General features: G+C 40.0%; 1 long non-coding RNA gene and 1 pseudogene across 4 annotated transcripts in view; both read left to right on the forward strand.

Annotated features, from left to right (window-relative positions):
* Window positions 1-24667, forward strand: part of LOC102155141 — a 75615-nt gene that overhangs the window by 39291 nt on the left and 11657 nt on the right. Inside the window, exon 4 of one of the 4 annotated variants that reach the window (XR_005370370.1) lies at window positions 9086-9144. The exons of 2 other annotated variants lie outside the window; for them this stretch is intronic. This is a non-coding gene — a long non-coding RNA (uncharacterized LOC102155141). Of the gene's footprint in view, window positions 1-5006; window positions 5067-9085; window positions 9145-24667 lie in introns of those variants that run through there. One more of the 4 variants, XR_005370367.1, reaches the window with a different exon arrangement.
* Window positions 5138-8834, forward strand: LOC102155189 (annotated as a pseudogene).

The following is a 24667-nucleotide window of genomic DNA, read 5'->3' on the forward strand; positions in this document are numbered from 1 at the left end:
TAGCCCAGGACAATAGTCTGTTTATTATTATCAACACTCATGGCTCTGAGGCTGACTAGTTTCAGTTAAGCCCAGCTTTCTGTGGTTGCAGTCAGACTGTGGCTGGAGCTGGAGTCATCTTGAGGCTTCTGCATCCACGTGTGTACAGGAGTAGGGGCTGTTGGCTGGGACCTCATCAAGGGCTTTTGGCCGGAACATGTACACATGTCCTTTCGATGTGGCTTAGGCTTCTTCACAATAATTGATCAGTGTGGGTGCATAAAGACTTAGCCATCTTAGCCCAACCTGGCACAGTGCAGAAGGGCCATTCTAGCTCTACAGTTCCCTGTAGCATCAGCCAAGGCTGTCACTGTGATGGCATCACAGCTCAACTTCTCTGTGTATTCTTGCTTCCTTCCCTTCCACAGTTGCTAGTCCTGTGGCTTTCCTTAATAAATATCATACACATTAACTTAGTCTTAGAGTTGGTTCCTGGGGAACCCAGTTTAAAACAACATGGAAACTATGAATTCAGTAGGGAAGGCTAGCTAGTGAGCACTAAATGAACCATAATCATATGAAGCCAGTCAGTGTCGGTGCCAGAATTTCCATTTGGGCACATTGGGAGCTGTATTCTGTTTTGTGTATGTGTGTGTGTTTGAGGATATTGGGATGGGGAAGGGGAACTCATTTTGTGGACATATTTTGAAGTTACTTACGTATAAGTACAATATGACTTCATTGTATATTTATTTGTGGGGCTTGTCTGGGCAGCTGATGGAGATAAAGGGATGAGAATAAAAGACCCTGCATACATATGCACATCCCCGCACTCCTTCTTTGCCACTCTTAGGATGACCATCTAAGGTTGGCTGAAAGAGTTGTGGAATTCTTCAGAAAGTCTTGTAAAGAATTGAGGCACTTAGCATTGTTGGTGGTGCTTTGTGGCCAAAGATGAGCAAGAGAATAATCATGGGGGCAGAATCAGAGATTGCAATGACATAGCTGATGGAGCGTACACAAACCGGTAACATTCACGGCTTAAATTAATATTGTCCTGTAGGAAATTCACTTGATGACTTTAAGAAGTTTGTTAGAGTCTGTTTGGGAATCAAGCAAAAAACTCAGAGCTTCAAAACTCATTCTCTCCCAAATATTAATATAATTTACTCCCTTTGTTTCCTTTAACTTTTTGTGAAGTATCACTTTCTCAAGTCTCTGCTTAAACTAGAACCTCTTTTGATGATAGATATTTTCTTATCTGTGGCCTGTAGAACAGAGATATCTAGCATGCAGGAAGAGGGAAGAATGGAGATTCCGAGGGAAGCAGAGGCCTCACTCCAGGATAGCGAGCCTTTTTTGATTTCCCATTGGTGCTTGCAGCCCTGGATCCTGTATCTCTGCTCTTTTTCCCCTTTTCATGTAACTCAGTTGGATCTCTATCAGTTGCCACCAAGATTTATTTATTTTTTATTTATTTTTAATTTTATTTATTTATTCATGAGAGACACAGAGAGAGAGGCAGAGACACAAGCAGAGGAAGAAGCAGGCTCCATGCCGGGAGCCCGACATGGGACTCAATCCCGGGACTCCAGGATCGTGCCCTGGGCCAAAGGCAGGCGCTAAACCTCTGAGCCACCCAGGGATCCCCTCTTTTTTCTCTTATAGAGAAGCAGACACTGCTCAGCAGCATAAAGGTATTTCTGTTAAAAGATTGAATCTAAGATGTTCAGAAAAGTATCAGTCTAATATTTCTCTTCCATTTGGGGACACTTGTAAAAACATAATCTTGGGGGACCTGGATGGTTCAGTTGGTTAAGCATCTGACCCTTGATTTCAGCTCAAGTCATAATCTCCTGTGTCATGAGATTGAGCCCTGCTTCCGGCTCTACCCTCAGTGGGGAGTCAGCTTGCAGAGTCTCTCCCTCTGCTTCCCCCCACCCCCAATTTGTGCACACACACCCTCTATCAAATAAGTAAATCTTTTTTTTTAAACCCATAATCCTGTACTGTTTCTCTTTTTTTTGTTGTTTTGTTTTTGTTTTTCGTTATTATAACTCTTTGTATACTTATACAGAGGGTCTTTTAAAGGGAGGCAGGCAGGCAGACTTGAGGAGACATTGCTTGCTATGTCCTCTGAAAAGGTCTCTACGACCTGCAACAGTCTGCAGGTCTGTTTATCTTAATAATTTGCTTCCTTAGTAATTATTTTTAAAATGACATCTCTACTTTTTAAAAGGTAATTAAATATTTGTGAGGTTTCTTTGTTAAGCCAGAAGAAGAGTTTTAGAATGTCTTTTTCCCTTTATGCACAAATGAAAAATATCTTTGACTCTTGGTTTCCTTATTCAAATAGGAATAACTGTCTCATTAACTGGGGGACCAGTCAAGGTTACAGTGCTTCCCAATTCAAACTTATCTTAATTGTTATCACCCATTTTCTTTTCATTAACTGATCCCTAGTATTAGGGGGAAGTACTTTAATTTCATAGATCTTTATATCCTGTTATTTCCCAAACAATATTAAAAGACAGTATTTCCTATTATTTCCCAAACAATATCAAAATATATAAAAAAGACTATTTTTATACTGTAGTATAAACTTACTGCTTATCAGGATTCTTAGGGGGCTGAGTCTGAGTGCTACTTGAAGAAAAACATAATTTGATTTTTGTAGTCTCTTAGAAAGGCATAAAACTCTCTATAAAATCATTTTGTCAAAAAATAAAATAAAATAAAATAATTTTGTCAGGAAATCAGACTTGCTTTTGGGTGCATATCCAAATGTTATTTATCTTATCTGGTGTACTTGAATGGTATCTTCTGAATTTTGGAGATCTGCTTGGTTCTAGGATTGTTTGTTTGAATACATAGTCCAGGCCTGGGCAATACTAAGAAAGGGGGGTAAGGTGTTGGTGAATTGGGGCCTTGTATCTTTGGTGAGATTAGTCAGAGGTATCCCTTAAATCAAGGCTGCCTAGGGTTTCTCAAATGCAGGCGTTGTTTTTGTTTTTGCCACATTTATCTAAAGAATGGATTTTGTCTTCTCATTTCTTTATTACCCTTGGTGCATACTGCGTCATCTACCTCTTAACATATTATCCATGCAATTAAAGCACAAAGCTTTTGTAACACATGTGGGGAAATCTTTGCACACTTACAAAGAGGTAATCTGATTTACAGACTAATTTCTTCATTTGCTTCTAGTCCATATAGGGAACTTTTCCTGATTTTTTAAGACATGAGATTTCTTTCCTTCAATTATTTTTCAGGTTGACTTTTGGGTTCAATTTTTTTTTTTTTTTTTAATTTTTATTTATTTATGATAGTCACAGAGAGAGAGAGAGAGGCAGAGACACAGGCAGAGGGAGAAGCAGGCTCCATGCACCGGGAGCCCGACGTGGGATTCGATCCCGGGTCTCCAGGATCGCGCCCTGGGCCAAAGGCAGGCGCCAAACCGCTGCGCCACCCAGGGATCCCGACTTTTGGGTTCAGAATGAAGTTCATTTCATGGCAGCTTGTAACATCTTGTATTTTTACACTTTAAGTCTCTTACTCATTGAAGCTTATTCTTAACCAGCCCCTCTTTTCCCCAGGCATGTGGGCTCCGACAATTCCCTTGATTTTTTCCCTTTTTTAAAAATAATTTCCCAAGGGTGCTGGGATGGCTCAGTTGGTTAAGGTCTGACTCTTGATTTCAGCTCAGGTCATGATCTCAGGGTTGTCAGATGGAGCACGCACAGCAGGGTGTCTGCTTAAGATTTTCTCCCTCTACTCACCAGTCCCCCCCACTCACACTCGTGCTTTCTCTCTCTCTCTCTCCCCCCCCCCAAATAAATAATCTTAAAAAAAAAAAAAGAAAGAATTCCCCAATTCTTGGGAGTTTCAAAGCCACCTAGCTAGTAAATAAAGAAGCCATAATTCAAAACCAGGCAGTTTCTTTCTAGAGCCTGGAGTCTTAGTCACTGTAGTATCTCTATTCAACTATGGACATGGGATGGGCATGAGGCAGAAGACTGAAGACAAGAGAGAGAGGTTCCAGTGCGGTTATTCCAAGCACCAGTTCAGGGATCCGCTTAAGAATAGGTCAGGTAATACAGCTGGGCTAGCTTTAAAAAAACAAAACCAAAGGCAGGGTGGGTACAGTTTTTGTTTTATCATTGTCTCAACCTCAATATCCATTCCAAATCTTCTTCGTACTTTCTTCTTGTAGACTTTGGGTCTACATGAAAGTAGAATTCTTTTTTTTTTTTTTTTTTTTTTTTTTTTGAAAGTAGAATTCTTAGAAAAAAATTTTTTTTCAAGTTCCCGAAGTAGAGCATGCTGATTGGTACCCTCCTCCCCAGCTAGGAACATACGGATGAGCAGGCGCTCATGCACACACACACATCCATTCTCTGTATGACAGATGCTGTAATTAACCCTTTAAGAACTACCAAAGTACAAATTTCTCTCATTTTCAGTTCTTTTCTTTCCAGGTCTTCCCAGTACTTGCTTATTTCTTCCAGTAATACTAACATACCTGTTCCAGTCACAGTTGCTGCATAAGAAACCACTTCCAATTTAGTGGAGTCAAACCACAATTATATTATGGTTTCTATGAATTAGGCTCACTAGTGACATGAGACCCTGACTGAAGTTGGAATAGTATATGTGGCATTCTAGAGCTACAAAACAAGAGTGTTCCAGCCAAAAGGATGGAAACTGCATCACCTTTAATGACCTAGCTAGCTTCAGTGTCTTTGATTATAAGCAAGTTACAAGCCTGCCCAGATCTGTTATTCCATTGCTTTTTTCCTCTCCATTGCATAAGATTGAGATGAAATCACAGTCCCAAAAGGAACCTCAAAAGTCACCTAGTCCAATCCTCTACTTCATGCAAGTGTTAATTACTCTCTGGAAAAAGGATTCTGTTATTTACATTGACTTTCTCCTCAAATTTCAATCTTTTTTTTTTTAAAAAATGTGAGTTCTAACAAATTTTATCCTTCATTTTATTTTTATTTATTTATGTATTTATTTGACAGAGTGAGAGAGCACAAGCACAGAGGGAGAGGAAGAAGCAGGCTTCCTGCTGAACAGAGAGCCAGGTCTGAGTTCAATCCCAGGACCCTGGGACCATGACCTGAGCTGAAGGCAGACTCAACAGACTGACCTACCCAGGTGCCCCAGCACTTCATTTTATTTTTAATAGTCATACATATTTTTGCAAAATTATTCAAGAAGTTTAATAATACAGTAATAATTACTTTTAAAGAATTAACAGTTTAAATGAAACAGAATAACTGTATACATAGTAAAAGGACAAGCATAGGCCCAGACTATGAGTAAGTGCTCAAGGAAAGGACAGTTTAAAGAATAGTCAGAAACCTCTACTTAACCCCACATGAGGGTGGGGTTCTCATGATGAGATAGTGCATGTGCTCCTTCTCTCTCTCCTTGAGCGCCTCAACTCCCAATATGAAGATACACATGAAGGCAACCATCCACAAACTATAGAACCTGCCAGCACCTTAATCTTGGAATTCCTAGCCTCTGGAACTGTGAAAAATAAATGTCCGTTATTTAAGCCACCCAATCTACAGTATCTTAGTGGTTTGAATTGACTGACACTAAGGAAATTGAATATTTGGGTTTAGAAATGCATTTTCCCATAGGAAACTTCATTTAAATAATGATTCATTTCTGAGGTAAGCCATTAACTGAATCCATAATGTAGTTGAAATATGAAATATTTCAAAATAAAAAGTTTAAACTATTATAATATCAGTTTTTATTTTTTATTTTATTTATTTTTAAGGTTTTATGTATTTATTTGACAGAGCACAAGCTGGGGGAGTGGCAGGCAGAGGCAGAGAGAAACAGGCTCCCTGCCGGGCAAGGAGCCATGTGGGGCTCAATCCCAGAACTCTGGGATCATGACAGTTGAACCAACTGAGCCACCCAGGTGCTCCTAATATTGGTTTTTAAATACAACAGGTAAATAAAGCATTTGTTTGTGTAGCAGGAGCCCTGGGTTCAGTCCTCGCTTCTGCTCTTCTCTGGCTGAATCTGACCAAATCATTTTACCTCTCTGTCCCTCAGTTTCTTTACTTGTAAAATGAAAGGGTAGGAAAAGTTCTGGAAAAAGTATGTTTTAAAAAAATTCCTTCCCATTCCACACCCACTAAAAGAAACTCAAAGAAGCAAACTAGAGAAGGAAACTTTATCCACACTGAAACTAAGAAATGCCCTAACTTCATACTACAAATTCTAAAGAACATTATCAACAACTTAGCAGAGAAGCCAGGCTATGATACATGGTTCTCTTGCTTCTGCACAAATGCAAACCATGTAGAGATTGAGGTTCCTCTAACTATTCATTTTTAGAAGAATGAGAGCTTCAAAGGATGGGTGGCCTTCAGGAAAAACAGCAAACTCCCTGCTTTGAGTCATTACCCTGCTAAAGATCTCCAGGAGACAATGGCATGTCCAGAAGTTCTATTTAGGGTGGATGGGAGGCTACAGATTGGTTAGAACAGGAGCCTTAAAGCTGATTTTGCAAAGCACTTTATATGACTGAGGATACATCAGAGTTCAATATTAAAGAGTTGGGGAGGAGACACCTCTAAAATTATGGGGCCAGTAATCCCTAGGTACCTTTCAACTCTGCCATTGCCAAAAATAATAGGATAGGAGGAGAAAACCTTCAATAAAGGAGAAATGCATTCCTTCTTAGAAACTACTCGAGGGATGCCTGGGGGGCTCAGTGGTTGAGCATCTGCCTTTGGCTCAGGGCGTGATCCTGGAGTCCTGGGATCGAGTCCCGCGTCAAGCTCTCTGCATGGAGCCTGCTTCTCCCTCTGCCTCTGTCTCTGCCTCTCTCTCTCAGTGTCTCTCATGAATAAATAAAGAAAATCTTAAATATATATATATATATATAAAATAAAATAAAGGTTGAACTCTATAAATGGTCTCTATGGCTCTTTTCAACTCTAATATTCTAAGACTTGGTGGATAAGAAATCTTTATCTTGAATATTGGTACTTAGCAAAATATAGATTTAAGTGAAAGTGAGTGAAGTGGTCAGTAAGGACTTCATAATGATTCTGAGGGGTGCTCCGAACAACTTTCAAATATATTAGATTCAAGTTTTCTGTGATCATTGATTTTACCCCCAATATTGAGACTCTGCTGCAGGAAGGTCAAGAGCATGATCCTCAAGGTTAGGCACATGGAGAGTAGTCTTTGAGTTTGTAAATGGAACAAAGAAAGTGGGAGTGAAATTTTTCTATGAGTGAGCCAAGATTTGGAAGCAGAAAGAAAGACAGGTTGAAAATGGTGTGTAGGAAGGACCTCTGCTAAAGCCAGATGTTAATCAGAGTAGCTGCAGAGATGAGAAGGCTCTTGAGGAGGACTCCTCCATATCCTATTGATGCTCACACCCTTGATGCCTTGCCACATGCTCCTCCGTGTCCTGGTCCTGGAGCCCCATCAGTCCTGCTTGCAGCCTGCCCACTGAGAACACAGAGTGATCCCGAAGGCAAGCTGGCTGAGCAGGCCGGGTGCTTCGACATATCCACCCGTGTGAAGGCCATGATGGATCCTGGAGCCAAGCTGCCCAGTCAGAGTTTAACCTGCTCTGGGTGGCCTGTAAGAATGTCTTCAGGGACTGCAGAGGTCCTTGGAGGATCTTCTCAATCATGGAGCAAAAGATGAACATTTCTGACCGGAAGTTGCAACTGCTTAAGAACTACTGGGAAAAAGAGTCTGAACTGAAATTCATCTGTACCACTGTCCTGCAGTTGTTGGACGAGTACTTAATAACCAATGCAACTAATTCAGAAAGGGAAGTCTATTATCTGAAAATGGAGTTTACTTCTAGTAACCCTTGTTGCACATAGTAACAATTGAAAACAAACTATAGATAATTCTGGAGAAGCTTTCCAAAAGGCATTCGACATAAACTAAAGAGATGGAACCCACACGCCAATCTATGTTGGGCTGACTCTTTTCTGTAGTCTACTGTGAGGTCCATAGTAACCCTGAGCGTGCCTGCACACTGGCTGAAACCACTTTTGTTGTTGCTTTACTGAACATAACATACAGTATCATATTAGTTTCAGGTGTGCAAATGATTTGACATTTGTATACATTACTCGGTGCTCACCACTATAGGCGTACTTTTAATCCCCTTACCCATTTTCCCCATCTCCCCACCTACTTCCTCTCTGGCAACTATTAGATTGTTCTCTGAATTTTTGCTCTGTTTTTTTTTTTCTCCTTTTTAGTTTGTTATTATATTGTATTTGTCTTTGTCTGTCTTATTACTTCACTTGGCATTTTACCCTCCAGGTCCATTTATCTATATTGTTGCAAATGGCAAGATGTAATTCTTTTTTTTTTTTTTTTAGCTGAATGATATTTCACACTACATCTTCTTATCCATCTATTGATGGACACTTGTGTTGCTTCCATATAGTGGCTACTGTAAATAATGATGTAAAGAACATAGGAGTGCATATATCCTTTTGAATTAGTGGATAAATACCCGATATTTAGTGAAATTACTGGATCATATGGAAATTCTATTTTTAATTTTTTAAGGCACCTGCAAACTGTTTTCCACAGGGACTGTACCGATTTGTGTTGTTGCCACCAACAGTGCAGTAGTGTTCCTTTTTCTCTTCGTCTTTGTCAACACTTGTTTCTTGTCTTTTTTATTCTAGTCATTCTGACGAGTGTAATGATACTGCATTGTGGTTTTGGTTTGCATTTCCCTGATGATTAGTAATGTTGAGCATCTTTTCATGTGTCTGTTGTCCATCTCTATGACCTTGGAAAAAATGTCTATATGAGTCCACTGCCCATTTTAATTGGATTGTTTGTTTTCTTTTTGGTGTTCAGTTGTATAAGCTCTTCATATATTTTGGATATGAACCCTTTCTTGGACATATCATTTACAAATATCTTCTCACATTCAGCAGATTACCTTGTCATTTTGTTGATGGTTTTCTTTGCTATGCAAAGGCTTTTAAGTTTGATATAGTTCCAATTGTTTATTTTTTTTATTTTATGTTTCTATGGCCAGTATTTTTTAAAGATTTTATTTATTTATTCATGACAGATGCAGAGAGAAGCAGAGGGAGAAGCAGGCTCCCTGCAGGGAGCCCGATGTGGGGCTCGATCCCGGATCCTGAGATCACACCCTGAGCCAAAGGCAGACGCTCAACTGCTGAGCCACCCAGGCATCCCTGTATGCACAATATTAAAGAAATTACTACCTATGTTTTTTTCTAGAAGTTTTATGGTTTCATGCCTCACATTTAGGTACTTAATCCATTTTAAATTTATTTTTGTGTATGGTATAAGAAACTGGTCCTGTTTTATTCTTTGGTATATAGCTGTCCGGATTTTCCAGCACCATTTATTGAAGATTCTGTGTTTTCCCCATTGTATATTCTTGCCTCCTTCATGGTAGATTAATTGACAATATAAGTGTGGGTTTATTTCTGAGCTCTCTATTCTGTTCTATTGATCTGTGTGTCTATTTTTGTGCCATGCCTAAGACCACTTTTGATGAAGCCATCACAGAACTTAATGCACTGAATGAAGACTCAAACAAAGCACCCTTATAATGCAGTAGCTTAGTGACAACCTAACATTGTGGACATTGGACAATGCAGAAGAAGAATGTGAGGTACAGAAGGGGCAGAAAACTAAATGTATTCAGGGTGTTATCCTTTTTTCCTTCAAGAAACCTTTCTACATGTCTCCATTCCTTGGATTTTCTTTTTTTTCTTTATTTAATTTTTCTTTATTTTTAAAAAAGATTTTATTTATTTATTTGAGAGAGAGCAAGAGAGAGCACAAGCAGAGGAGAGAGACAGAGGGAGAGCAGGGAACCCGACTTAGGGCTCCCTCCCAGGACCCTGAGATCATGACCTGAGCTGAAGGCAGACATCTAACCGACTGAGCCACCCAAGCGTGCCCCTTTATTATTTTTTTACAATTTTTTTTATTCACTTGAAAGAGAGCACGTGAGTGGGGGGAAGGAGGAACAGATGGAGAGGGAGAGAGAGAATCTCAAGCAGACTCCGTACCCAATGTGGAGCCAAATCCCATGGCCCCAAGGTCATGAGCCAGACACCAAGTCAGATGCTTAACCAACTGAGCCACTCACTCCACTTGGATTTTCTGTAGCAAAGAAATCCATTCATGTTTATGGAATCATCCATTTGATATTTCACAATGGATTACATTTCTTAGAGTAAGTGTTTTACCATAGATGTCTCGTAAGCCTTCTCTTCTTCAGATATAAAAGATTTGTGTTGAGTATCATGGGGAATATAGTGGATATTTAAAACTAGAAATAAAGGGGTGGGGGGAATGTAGGACAAAATCCCTCTAGAATAGGATTATAGAAGAGGTACTGAAGCAGACAGTTCCCCATGCTGGTCAACAGGTGGCATTAGAGTTGCTTGGATGCCTCCTGGAACAGAGGGTGGAAATGTTCAGGATCAAGGTAGGTTTTGGGTGAATGTGTGGGGAGGCAGTGTGATGGCTGTCTTTATTTATGTCTTATCTCTCTTTCTAAATTGTTTATTGCTTCAAGCTTGGAACATTTTCACATAAAACTAATAGTTGTGCTGAACTTTTCTGTGCTTTAGTTTTCTTCCTTTAAAATGGATATAACAGGGCAGCCCAGGTGTGGCTCAGTGGTTCAGCACTGCCTTTGGCCCAGGGCATACTGGAGACCCACTCCAGGAGTTCAGGTCTTAGAGTGGGACTTCTACCCAGATGCCTGTTTTCATGTCAGTTTTTCTTGAGAATGTTGCTCAGTCCTGGGCCCCAGCTAGGCCTTGACAACCTACCTATCCATTTCTTACCCTCTTATCCTGATATCCCAACCATCCACTGTCCCTTAGATGCTAGATGAGAGTCTTCCGCAAACACCATCCCTCAAGAACAACTATCACTGTCCTTTTGACAAAAATTTCTTTAGTCTAAAAGACAGTAGTAATCATCACATCTTCTCTTGGATATGGACCCAAATTAACTCTGCATTCCCCATACCACTTCAGACCCTATTGTTGGGATTTCTGACAGGCCAGCAAAAGGTGGCCAAGCTGCTGGGTTATCCTTCCCTTCCCTTGTCCATGCCCATTTCCACCTTCCATACTGGCTCAGAAAGCCTCACTCATGGCAATATGGAAATAAAATAGGATTTAGCTCTGTTTGAGTCTCACCTCTTCTACTTGGAGTTTATATCACTTTGTGCAAGCTGAAGCTCTCTGAGTGTCAATTTCCTCGTGTCAAGTCGTATTCTAAAAATGTAAAATAAATAAATAAATAAAATAATAAAAATGTTTATTTTGCAGGGTTGTGAGGATTAAATGAGATAAGGCATGGAAAAATACTTCATTTTGGAGTGGTACTTGTCCTGCCCATGACCAATTCTTGGATTAGAGATTAAAAATTATACCTTGTGGGCTCAAAGATGTTTTGTTTGGGCTTGTGTCAGGGGTCCCCAAGACCACCCCCAGATTTGATGATTCACTAAGAGGATATACAGGACTAAGCATATAGACATACTCAAAGGCTATGATTTATCATGAAAACGGATATGCAGCCAAATCAGCAAAGAAAAAGCACATGGGGTAAAGTCCAGGGTAAACCAGGCATAAGCTTTCAAGGGTCCTTTCCCATGGAGTCACACAGAATTTGCTTGGCTGCCCCAGCAATAAGTTAAGACAACACAGATAGAATGCTACACAGCAAGAAGCTTGTTAAAGACTCAGCTACCAAAAAAAAAAAAAAAAAGACTCAGCTACCTGGGTTTCTACTGGGAACTTGTCATGTAGGCAGCTCCTGCCAGGCATATACCAAAATTCCAGACTCTCAGAAGGAAAGCAGGTGCTTAGCATGAACCACATTGTACGAACAGCTCAGACACAGTGAGTCAGTCTTAACAATTTTGGGAATGGTGAGAACCCTCCTAAATTTCGAATTCCCACCAGCCATGGGTCAACGTGTAAGTAAGCTTTTCTAAGAATAAGCAGGTTGACCTGCCATATTAACCATTTTTGTACAGACAACAGAGGGTTTGCCCATATAGGGTTTTTTCTTTGTTTTCTCTCTCTCTCTCTCTCTTTAACTTAGTTGCCATCCTTCAAAAATTAAGAAATTTCACTGAGGATTTCCAGCTCCTTGTGAAAAGTCAGATAATGTGGCAACAATAGATCCATTTTCCCACATGGCAGCAATCATCAGTCCCCTTTAAATAAAACCCTTAAATTCACCCCCATCTCCTCCACCGTCAGTCTATCCCGCATTGAGTGCTGATTGCCATTTAATGTCATGTTTTTGTAACTGGCCATGAGCTGCTTGAACCAGGAGTGGCCAGTTGACCACAGTACAAAAGAACGAAGCAGGCCTGTGGAATACCACTGAGTTATGGTAATTAACAATATAGCAAAAGGGTCATCTTTATGAATTTCTGCTGTTGAAGTCCCAAGAAATGCCGTGAATCCAGGATCTGGCACTATTATGGCAATTACATGTGGGTATTCTTGGATTGGTATAACGACACTTTTATTGCAATATACTATAAACCCCTTTCATTTTAGTTAACCTGAATTAGTCTGTAGTCCTATCCACCCAAAGATTACTGACTGGAGTAGTAAAAACATAAAACATTGTATATATTGTAAATCAGTACCTTATAAATCAAAGTTATTGCTGTCATCATCACTTTCAATAATTGTTGGAATGGACTAAAATATGTCAACAGAAACAATATAACAAAGGAAATAGATCCAATGAATATTTGAGTAAGTTCTACATATCAATGTATTCACTTATTTACTAACTTAATGTTTACCAAATACCTCCTGTGTGACAATATAATACTATATAATAAAATAAAACTTCATCTGTATATTCCTAGCATCTAGAAAAGTACTAGGCATGGAGTTTGGATTGGATGTTTCCTGATTTCAAAAATAATATTTACTTATAAGGAGATCTAGTCACCTAAGGATGGAGATAATGAAAATCATTTTTTTCTGTTTAAAAAGGAAGAAATGTGGGGCACCTCGGTGACTCAGTGGTTGAGCTCTGGTCATGATCCTGGGATCGTGAGATCAAGTCCTGAATCAGGCTCCCCACAGAGAGCCTGCATCTCCCTCTGCCTATGTCTCTGTCTCTCTGGGTCTCTCATGAATAAATTCTTTTTTTTTTTTTTTTAAAGCTTTATTTTTTTTATATATTTTTTTTAATTTTTATTTATTTATGATAGTCACAGAGAGAGAGGCAGAGACACAGGCAGAGGGAGAAGCAGGCTCCATGCGCCGGGAGCCCGATGTGGGATTCGATCCCGGGTCTCCAGGATCGCGCCCTGGGCCAAAGGCAGGCGCCAAACCGCTGCGCCACCCAGGGATCCCTCATGAATAAATTCTTAAGAAAACAGGGGTGGGGGTGGAGAAATGCAAGTGATATTACTGTAGAATTATGCTGCATGTCACCTAACAAGATGGATGTTTGAAATGCTAAGTCCAGTTTTAAAATGCATTGAGGCAATTTAGAGGAGGAACTGCAACTACTCCAATGTATACTGAATGTTCTATTCTCCTAAAGGCAAAGAGTTAGAAAAATTCTTTACTCGCCTATCTGATAATTTTATTACTCAAAAAACTAAGGAAGCAATTAAAGAAACTTATGCTCTGGGCTTGACTTTAATAATAGTGAAGTATACAGAAGCTACAAGAAGATCAAGAAAAAAAGCAGCATCACATTAGAGTTGGACACAGTTGGAGTAGAGTCTGAGTTTGTTAGTATTCTTTTAGTTGTTAAGTGGCAAGAATCCAATTCAAATTGACTCAGGCAGGGGATCCCTGGGTGGCGCAGCGGTTTGGTGCCTGCCTTTGGCCCAGGGCGCGATCCTGGAGACCCGGAATCGAATCCCACGTCAGGCCCCTGGTGCATAGAGCCTGCTTCTCCCTCTGCCTATCTCTCTGCCTCTCTCTCTCTCTCTCTGTGTGACTGTCATAAATAAATTTAAAAAAAAATTAAAAAAAAAAAAACAAATTGACTCAGGCAGGGATCCCTGGGTGGCGCAGCGGTTTGGCGCCTGCCTTTGGCCCAGGGTGCGATCCTGGGGACTCGGGATCAAACCCCACGTGGGGCTCCCAGTGCATGGAGCCTGCTTCTCCCTCTGCCTATGTCTCTGCCTTTCTCTCTCTCTCTCTCTCTGTGTGACTATCATGAATAAATAAAAAATTAAAAAAAAAAACAAATTGACTCAGGCACATTTAGATACAGGTCTTCACAATAAATCATCAAGAATCAGTTTTTCTCTTTTGTTATTATTTGTTTTCCTGTCTGCGGGCTTCATTCTTTAAACGGTCACCTCTCATAGTGGCAAGATGAACTCCAATAGCTTATGTCCTTCAAGGTTAGCAGCCTCATTTGAAAGAGAGCATCTCCTCCCCCAAATTTTTCACCAAAGTATGGGATTTGAGAGTTATTTGACAGGCTTGTGTCATGGGCCCATCCCTAAACCAATTATGTGACCTGTGTGAGGGATGGGATTAGGAATATATCAGGCACATACTAAATCTGAAGCTGAGGGGCTAAAGTCAGTACTAATTGACTGAAAAGGAATAGTTCCACAAAGGAAAATTAAGGTGCTACTGCAGGGATTACAGGTGCTGGGGGCTCATTCAATGATTTACTGAGTGCTACTATATGTAGGCTTATTTTAGATTTCAGATACATAATGGTGAATAATAAAGACAAAAATCCTTGTTTTATTGAACCTGGCACTCTAGTTGGGGTGTCAGAGACAATAAACAGGTATATTAATAAAATATGTAATATTTTAGATGGTGATATGTGCTGTAGAAAAATATCAGGGAAGAGGAATAGAAATTGTTATAATTTTATGTAGGGTTATCAGAGGAGGACTTCTTGAGAAGGGAACAATTAAGCCAAAATAAACAAGAGAATGAGCTCTGTAAATATCCGGGTAAAAGGGGAAAAGAAACAGCAGTGTATATGTGGGTTTGTATCTTGCACAAGTAAACCAGGGGAGAATAGGAGATGAGGTCAAGGATTGTAAAAGGTCTTGAAGGCTATTGTCTTTGATTTTAATGAGTTGAGAAGCCACTAGAGAGCTTAAGCAGAGTAATGACATGGTCTAGCTGACATTTAAAAATGCAAACCAAAGGGAGGAAGCAGGAGATTAGGTAAGAGATCAGTGCAGTAATCCAGATTAAAGATATTAATAGTTTAGACTAAAATGATAACAGTGGACTCAGTTAAGTGTCAGATTCTGGATATGTTTTCAAAGTAGTGAATTAGGGTGGAGGGAGAAGTAAAATCAACTATCAAGGATAACTCTGAGGTTTCTGGCAAGAGTGGTTGGAAAGCTGGAGTTGCCATTAATTGAGATGGAGAAAATCCTTCCTGTGGGAGGAACAGGCTTGTAGAACAGGAGTTCCACTGCATTCTTATTACATTTGAGATACTTGCTAATGATTCAAAGTGGAGATGTTGGCGGACAGTTGAACATATGACTCTAGGATTCAGGTAAGAGTTCTTGCCTGCAGAGTTTATAGGTATACAGATGACATTTAATGCCATGAGACTGGATGAGATCCTGAAGGAGACAGAGTATAGAAGAAAAAAACTCCAAAATTGAGGTACTTCAAAGTTTAGATGTCAGGATGATGATAAAGAATCTGTAAGGAAGACTGCAGACTGAGAAGCAGCAGCCAATGAGATAGACAATCTAAGAGAATGAGATATCCTGGAAGCAAAGAGAATAATATGCTTTAAGGAAGGAGACTTCACTGTCAAATGAAGAGAGGTCAGGTGAAAATAAGGACTGGCTTTTGGATTTAACTACTTGGAGGCCTTGCCATGAGCAGTTTAAATGGTCTGAAGGTGAAAAAAAACCTCTCAAGTCTGTTCAAGAGAGAACGAGAAGAAGGGAATTTGGAGACTGCAATCTTAAAAACAACAGCACAGTTTATATCTGTTTTGCAATAGAATAGAGCAGAGAGGGGGATCCCTGAGGAGCTCAGCGGTTTAGTGCCTGCCTGCCTTCGGCCCAGGGCTTGATCCTGGAGTCGCGTGATCCAGTGCCACGTCGGGCTCCTGGCATGGAGCCTGCTTCTCCCTCAGCCTGTGTCTCTGCCTCTCTCTTTCCCTCTGTGTCTCTCATGAATAAATAAACAAAAACTAAAAAAAAAAAAAAAAAAAAAAAAAAAGAGTAGAGCAGAGAAATGGGGGCAGTAGCTAGAAGAGGATGTCAAAAGAAAATTTTTGTAAATGGGAGTAATTTATATGTTCTAGAAAGAGCTAGTGGAGAAAGGAAACTGATGATATAGGAAACTAAAGGCAGAATTGATGGAGCAAATGTTCTTGAGGAGACATGCAAAACAACAGATGTCCACTGCAAAAACATATGGGAGATTTTAGAAAAACAGATTTCTAAAAGCCCAGAGAAAGACAACTGTGGTTTTATGGCCAACATCATTTAAAAAGGACAATAGATTAAGAAAAATGAGAATGACTAGGGGGTAGAATTCTGATGAGGTGGAGGATCTGGCTTGAACCTATATTTTAATCACCATTGGTTTTTCAGACATGTGTAGTGTCAGGGCATGAGTCCTCCACTATTGTGCATGACCGGAAAAGGAGTCTCCTGGGAATTAATTCATTCTAAAGGAAGAGAAAATATTGCTTTTAGGTTTGGACCAATAAGTGGCACACAGGAGGGACAATTAGTAGAGCACGATGTCTGTCTCTCTGGTTTAGCCTCTGGCCCAGAGGCTATAAACTCAGTGTCCTAAGGGAGGGGAATACAGGAGATGAAGGCTCTGTTTCAATAAACTAGGTAAGATACTACAATAACGAGATAATCCTATCCTGTTACTCATCTGCTAATGCTAACACACGAAGGAGAAAAGCCTTGATCCTACTTTGTTTTTTTTTTGTTTGTTTGTTTTTGTTGTTTTTTTTTGATCCTACTTTGGTACAGCAGGCTTCAGTGCAAGGAAGATTCTAAAAATTGCTTCCTTCAACTTTAACATTCAGTGAATCTGCAACGGTGACCAGCCCTCATAGTGGTGGCCAGTGGAAGCCAGCCCTCATCACCCTGCAGGAATGAAAACTAGTTCCAAGAGTGGGAAAGATTTTAATAGTTTGTAGCTTCAGGAGAAAATACCCTTAGCATAGGATATCACCTGCAGTAGTGGCAATGATCGGGCACTACCAAGTAATTCCGTGGGAAGCAAAGGTTTTGAAAGCAAATATCACCAAAGATGGCCAGGGTAGGAGGGAATCATGGCAGACGGGATAGGTGACATAAGACTTGTTTATGAGTATGACATGTGTCATACTACCTATGAGCTTCATAAAGACAACTGGATGAGACTTTAAGAGTAGCTCCAAGTCCCACAGTGGAGGATTGGGGTGAAAAATCACACAAAAAAATACTATTTATTACTGTTACATGATTCCATTTTCCTTAGGTTGGTGTGGATAGGGAAACATGAGTTATAAGAAATTACAGTCAACATACAAAGCTGATAAGAAACAAAATACCAAAGAAACAACATGTGGCTGAAGAGAATGGACGGTGTTGAGATATATCTGATGATAGAGGTGTGCACAATTAAGGACACACATGGAGGGAAAACTCAGGAAGGATAAAGTACAGAACCAGCTGAAGTTGAAGATAAAAAAAAAAAACAATTCAGTTGAAACAAAACAAAGCTATGTTTGGAGGAAGAAAATGATGTAATGCTGACAGATGGCAGAGAAAGTATAAACACTTAACTATTGTACTTCTTTTTTGTTGTGTAAGTAAAGAAAATGGTCTTCAAAGGGAAAAGTAGAAAACATAACTAAGCAGAAAAATGAGAGATCCTCCTCATTTTTACTTTCCTCTATTTTTTGAAAGTTTTAGAATATTACCTTTCTTTGCTTGAAAAAAGAGTTTTAATATTTTATTGAAAAATAATTAAATTCAATATATATGAAAGATTAAGCAAGAGTCCAAATCCGTGCTTTAGATGATGCCACATCCACAGTTTCAGATGAATTATGGCCTCAGGTACTGGGAGAGTAGAGATGTGATAATGGGACAACAGCTGATAGTCTTTAAGTCATGATGAAGAACAAGAAAGTTGCCAATAGCTTAGACCTAATATTTACATTTTATAAAGCAATTTTACATGTCTAATATTAGCTACTGTTATGTGCTACTTGCTAGGCATTATGTTAGACCAAAGGTCAGAAAAGTATGGCTCATAATGCCAGTTTCAGCCTACTGCCTGTTTTTGTGTGCGAAGAATGGAAAATTAAATGGTTTGAAAAAATTCAAAAGAAGCATATATTGTGTCATGTGAAATTTATATGAAAACCAAACTTCAGTGTCCACAAAGCCTTATTAGAACACAGCCATGCCCATTTGTTTACATACTGTCTATGGTTGCATTTATGCATCAACTGGAGAGTCGGCATCAATTGGAGAATCGGGTAGTTTGACGGAGGGTTATGGGTCTGCAAAACCTAAAATATTTACCATTTAGTCTTTGAAAAAAAAATGCACTGATTCATGGGTTACATATATATCTATCTCTCATCCATGGTCCATGTATTTCATTAGGACCTCTCCAGGTCTTACCCAGGGAGGTGGGCTTTCCAGCCACTATTACCCCTGTGATAAAATGGGAACTCAGATCATTTAAATAACTTGTGCAAGGTCACAGAGCTCACACGGCACTTGTGTTGGTCTTCTGTTCTCAAAGCCCACGCTCTTTATAGCATACCAGACAGCTGGAAGACGAGTTATGGCAAAATGTTTCTTTCTTTCTTTTTCTTTTTTTAGTGAAGAAAAGGACACTAGAAATTTTATTCTAGTAAGTTTCATTTCAAATCTCAGAAAAAAAAATTGCTAAATGAGGGACGCCTGGGTGGCTCAGTGGATTAGTGCCTGCTTTTAGCCCAGGGCCTGAGTCCCAGGATCGAGTCCCCCATCGGGCTCCATGCATGGAGCCTGCTTCTCCCTCTGTCTGTGTCTCTGCCTCTCTCTCTCTCTGTGTGTCTCTCATGAATAAATAAATAAAATCTTTAAAAAAAATTGCTAAATGAGTGACTATAAAACTGTAAGAAAAGGAAGTACTCACTAAGAATACTTTCCTGCTCTGATCATGTATTTATTCTATAAAATATTTCATATAATATAAATGTATTAAGATTTATGAGGGATCCCTGGGTGGCGCAGCGGTTTGGCGCCTGCCTTTGGCCCAGGGCGCGATCCTGGAGCCCCGGGATCGAATCCCACGTCGGGCTCCCGGTGCATGGAGCCTGCTTCTCCCTCTGCCTATGTCTCTGCCTCTCTCTCTCTCTCCGTGTGTGACTATCATAAATAAATATAAAAAAAAACTAAAAAAAAAGATTTATGATAATTAAGAGAAATAAAATTATAAAGAAGGATTTTGACTCTTACATTTATATAATGCTTTACAGTTTTCCAAAGCACATTTACATGTACTATTGATTTTATTTGAGATCACAATTCTATCAGCTTGACAAGGCAGGGCTTTAGAGCCCTGGTTTGCAGACAAATCTCAGAAAGATTAAATGGCTTCTGTAAAATCATAAAACTAATGACACAGCCAAGACTTGAACCCAGATCGCTGACTTCCAATTCAATGATTAGGGCATAATAAAATAGGTATGTTTATTGCCTTCTTAATTTGTGCCAGGACTCTTCTAAATGCTTTTACCCATATTAACTTATTTGAATTTCACAATGACACTGTGAAATATGCTCTATTATTATTCCCATTTTACAACGGAGGAAACAGAAACTAAGTGATCCAGTTACTTGCTTAAGACCACAGAACTCATAGTAGGTGGTATAGAGCCAGGATCTGAACTACACCACCTGGCTCTAGGGCCAGAGCGCTTAGCCACCACACGCTGCTTCCTCCTGAGGTATCTGACACAGCTCTCCATGGTATCACTTTGGGCTAATAGCACAACTACATGACTACATTGCCTACTGAATAACAATACTGGCAGTAGTGATTAAAGGTTGGCAGTATCCTGAGTGCTAGGTCCTCGGAGCACAGGGGTTTATGGTGAAGTTTTAAGTTGATTGTTCATGTTTTGCCTATTGCAGATTTTACAAATACAGGAAGTGGATTTGATGATTATATTATCTGCTTTTAACTACGGAATCTTCTCAAAATGAGAGGATTGTCTGAAAGGATCCATACAAAGAAACTGTGTGTAGTGAGTAGTTTATACTAATAAATATGTATGTATTTGCACATTCTAGTAATTCAGGTGCAGTCAACAAGATGATGGCAGAGCCCCTACTTGTAAAGTGAGGGGCACTCCTCTGTCAGCAGCAATGAGATCAAACAACTGATAATCTAAGCATATCTCACGTATGTATTTTTATTACTCTCTTTAGAAATATAATTAAAATACACCAAGTTATAGAAAATCATTAATAAAAATAATTTTACAGCCAAAACAGAGAACACTAACATACATCATCTACTAAAACCGATCCTTGGGCAGTAAGCTGGATCAGTGAGGGCAGTAAATAGCAGAAACGTTCAGGTAGTAGAATGCTTGGGGCTTGTTCCTGTGATCTGTACAATTTCCATCTTGCTCTTTTAAAAAAAAAATTATTTATTTATTCATGAGACTGAGAGAGAGAGAGGCAGAGACACAGGCAGAGGGAGAAGCAGGCTCCATGCAGGGAGCCTGATCCCAGGTCTCCAGGATCACACCCTGGGCTGAGGGCAGGCGCTAAACTGCTGAGCCACCCTGGCTGCCACCTGAGCAGCCCACCCGAGCTGCTCGCTCTTTGTTTTGCAAATGTTACAAGCAGAATGTCTAATTTGGGTATTGTAAGCAACTCCCTGGAAGTTATTTGCAATCATTTTAACTGATTCACCGAGTATATACTGGATCAACAACATTAGCATCACCTGAGAACTAGTAAGAAAGGCAAATTTTTGGACCCCACCCCAGATACACCAAGAGAAAAACTCTGGGTATAGGGCCCAACAATTTGTTTGAACAAGCTCTCCAGGGGATTTTGTTTGAGAACCATATATTATATGTGTTCTAGAACAGTTAAATTAGAAATAGCTGGAAGGATAGGGAGGTGTTTCTAAATTCTGAAAGATAATTAGTATTGGATAAAGGTCACTTAAAGTGAATTTACTTAAGCTACAATTTTACAGTTTAACAATTCAAAGTAAGGACCAAAGACTACCAGCATCATCATTCCTGGGAGCTTGTTACAAATGTGGACTCTGACCCCTCCCCTGACCTAGTTGAATCATAATCTATAGTTTAACAAGATCTCCAGGTGATTCCCATGCACATTAATATTTGTGATGCTGTTAAAGAAAATAGTTTTTTAAATGTTTGGGAAGGGTGCCTGGGTGGCTCACTTGGTTAAGGGTCCACCTCTTGATTTCAGCTCACGTCATGATCTCATCAGGATCATTAGATGGAGACCTGAGTCCGACTCCATGCTCAGCAGAAGTCTGCTTTCTCTCTCTCTCTCTTCCTCTGCCCCCCTCCCACTTAAATAAATAAATAAATCTTTTAAAAATGTTTGGGAAAAAACTTAAAATATTGATATTTCAACTTTTTCTTTTGAATAAAATTGTATGATAGTATGGTATAATATTCTTCATTTTATGGCTGACTTTTGTAGTACTATCATAACTTTTGTAACAAAAATAATTTGAGGGCTTCATTATTTCCAAAGAGCTTCTTCTAATCTTTGAGAGATGAATCATTCTCTTGAAGTGCTTGTCATCAGATCTGTTTATTTTCTTGCAGTACATGCTCATCAGGTGGAGCTCCTTGCTTTTCCATGGCTTTCATGTGATCCCGCAGTTTTCCAACGCTGTGTACGCTGACTTTATGAAGTATACTTTGTTTTTAAAAAAATCACAATCCACTTTAGGGTCATCCCATTACATTTGGGATGTTTACATCCAACATTCAGGCAATGGCTGCCTGACAAGCATTTTGACAGGATGGGTGGGGACAAAACCTAGTGTTAAGCTGGAGGACACTGGGTGGGGACACATTTTATAGGTGGTCAGGTCATTAGTTGAATATGTCCATATAATAACTACTGCTTTATTAGGTAGCCTCCTAAGTGGGATGTTGGGATAATGGAAACTCAGATAACAATGACAATAGTGTTAAGGGTGATTGTCTCTGGGCAATAAAAGTCTGTATAATTTTTATTTCCCTTTTTGTGCATATCAGTATTTTCTAAACGCTCTAGAATTAATGCATGTTATTTTTGTAACCAGAAAAAAAAACCTATTACTCAATAATTTCTTGAATTGAGGTATAGTTTATGTGACACAACCTGATCCAGTGGAAGCTGGCAACGCTGGTGGTGTTGAAAGAACTCACCCAAAGCTGAACAAAGGAGAGAGAAGTTTGCAGGGAGTAAACTCCCACTGCAAGGGAGTAGGGCGCAGGACAGCAAAAGAGAGACTGTTTGCCAGGAGGCGGTGGGGGGTGGGGGGGTTGTAGGTAAAGGGGAAGGTGAGGCGGGATGGAAACATACGGAATTTCCCTTTTTTCCTTTTTTCACACCTGTTGCTGGGGGTAAGCAACCCATTGGTCAGCTAGCGCTCATGGGTATTTGAGGTGCGTCACCTAGTGGGCCTGATCGTATTCAGCCCAGGGGTCCCCTGGGCCCTTTGACCTCACGCAGGTTTGCATTGCTCAAGCTGGTTGCCTGAAAGTGGCCTCTACACTTTACATTCAATAACATACACAGAAATCCTAGGCATTTAGTTCAAAGGGTTGCGGCAGTTGTACGCATTGGTATAACCACCGTTCCAAACAAGATACGGACTATTCCCATCACCCGGAGGCTCCTAAACCCCCTCTAAATCAGAAATTACCTAAACATATCACTCCTCCTGTACTACGCACTGCTTCCCAGGCTTTCTGGCCTCTGCAGTTCTTTCAGTGTGCTGCTCTGGAGCAGCACGCTGGATCCGGATTCTAGCAAATACACATTTGTGTCGGCCTCAAGCAAAGAACTCAAGTATACAGGGGAAGCATGTCTTTCTGTGTATTCCCCTTTGTGTATTTCCAACTCGGATTTAAGTAGAAAATGAGAAAAATAGTTGCCCCTCCCCCACAGCCATTGCTTTTGCTCTTTTTCCCTCCTGCTGTGAAACAGCTACTCATGCGGCCACAGGGGATTGTGTGAAGGGAAAGCCTCATCCTTGCCAAGGTGACCCAGGGCTCTCAGCAGCCGGTGCTCGCTGGGCCTATCGCCCCCTCATCTCGTGTCCCCGCTGACGCCCTCATCTGCCCCTCCCAGGTCTCTTGCTTATTGTTCTGGTTCATGGTAACAGCAAAAACAGCAAAAATAATGTTGATTAAAAGATAATAAAGTTTAAAACACACAAAGTGCTTTCTAAAGGTCATCTCAGTTCATTAGGCATCCCTCCAATACCACCTACATTCTGAGGGGAAATACTAGGATTCATTCATTCATTCATTCATTCATTCATTCCTTTGTTCACTCACACAGCACCTATTTATAGACATAGAAGACTATGTTCTAGACAAAGGACTAGGCACTGAGTAAAGTGGCAGAAAAAAAAACTCCCTCACAAAACCTATTGTCCAGTGAGGGAACCGGATGAGTAAACAGGCAGTTCCGACTCAGAGTGCAGGGTCTGTGTAGTAGCATTGTGAGCCGGGGGCGCTGCTCATAACCCGGCGGCCCCGGGGGCCCAGCGCTTGAGCCCCCGCCTTCGCCCGGAGTGGGACCTCCCGGGGTCGAGGCCCACGTCGGGCTCCCCACACGAGCCTGCCTCTCCCTCTGCCTGGGTCTCCGCCTCTCTCTCTCTGTCTCTGATGAATAAATACATAAAATCTTTAAAAAAATAAAATTTTAAAAATTAAATTAAATTAAAAAATATTTAAATACTGGGATCCCTGGGTGGCGCAGCGGTTTGGCGCCTGCCTTTGGCCCAGGGCGGGATCCTGGAGACCCGGGATCGAGTCCCACGTCGGGCTCCCGGTGCATGGAGCCTGCTTCTCCCTCGGCCTGTGTCTCTGCCTCTCTCTCTCTCTCTCTGTGTGACTATCATAAATAAAGAAAAAATTTAAAACAAACAAACAAACAACTTAAATACTGAGAAGTTGGAAACAACCTATCTTAGCAACAGGAAAATGTCGAATTACTGCACAGCTGCTTGATGGAATGTTTTGTGACCATTAAAAGCCATTTTTGGAGAAGATACATTTGAAGATTAATAGACACACATTACTTTTATAATCAGATAAATTCTAATGTGAAAGACACTATTGTTATAAGTATGCTAATATCCTAGCCAGCACATAGTGATGGAAAGATTTATCTTCATATACAACTTAAATGGAAATATATTTTCTAATGAAATTTTAATTTTAAGATGTGCCCTTATAATTCTTCTTTTAAGAGGTTATCTATAATTAGTTTTCTTGTTTTTAAATCTAATATTTAAAACAAATTTTCTAATAGATACCTATATTTATGTAACTTATTATTATTATACTGTTAGGTTATTATTATTTCACTTGATCTCAAAAATAATCCTGTGAAGTCAGTGTTGTTACCCTCCTTTACAGA

Source organism: Canis lupus, chromosome 15 (assembly GCF_011100685.1).
Source record: "Canis lupus familiaris isolate Mischka breed German Shepherd chromosome 15, alternate assembly UU_Cfam_GSD_1.0, whole genome shotgun sequence".
Taxonomy (NCBI): domain Eukaryota; kingdom Metazoa; phylum Chordata; class Mammalia; order Carnivora; family Canidae; genus Canis; species Canis lupus.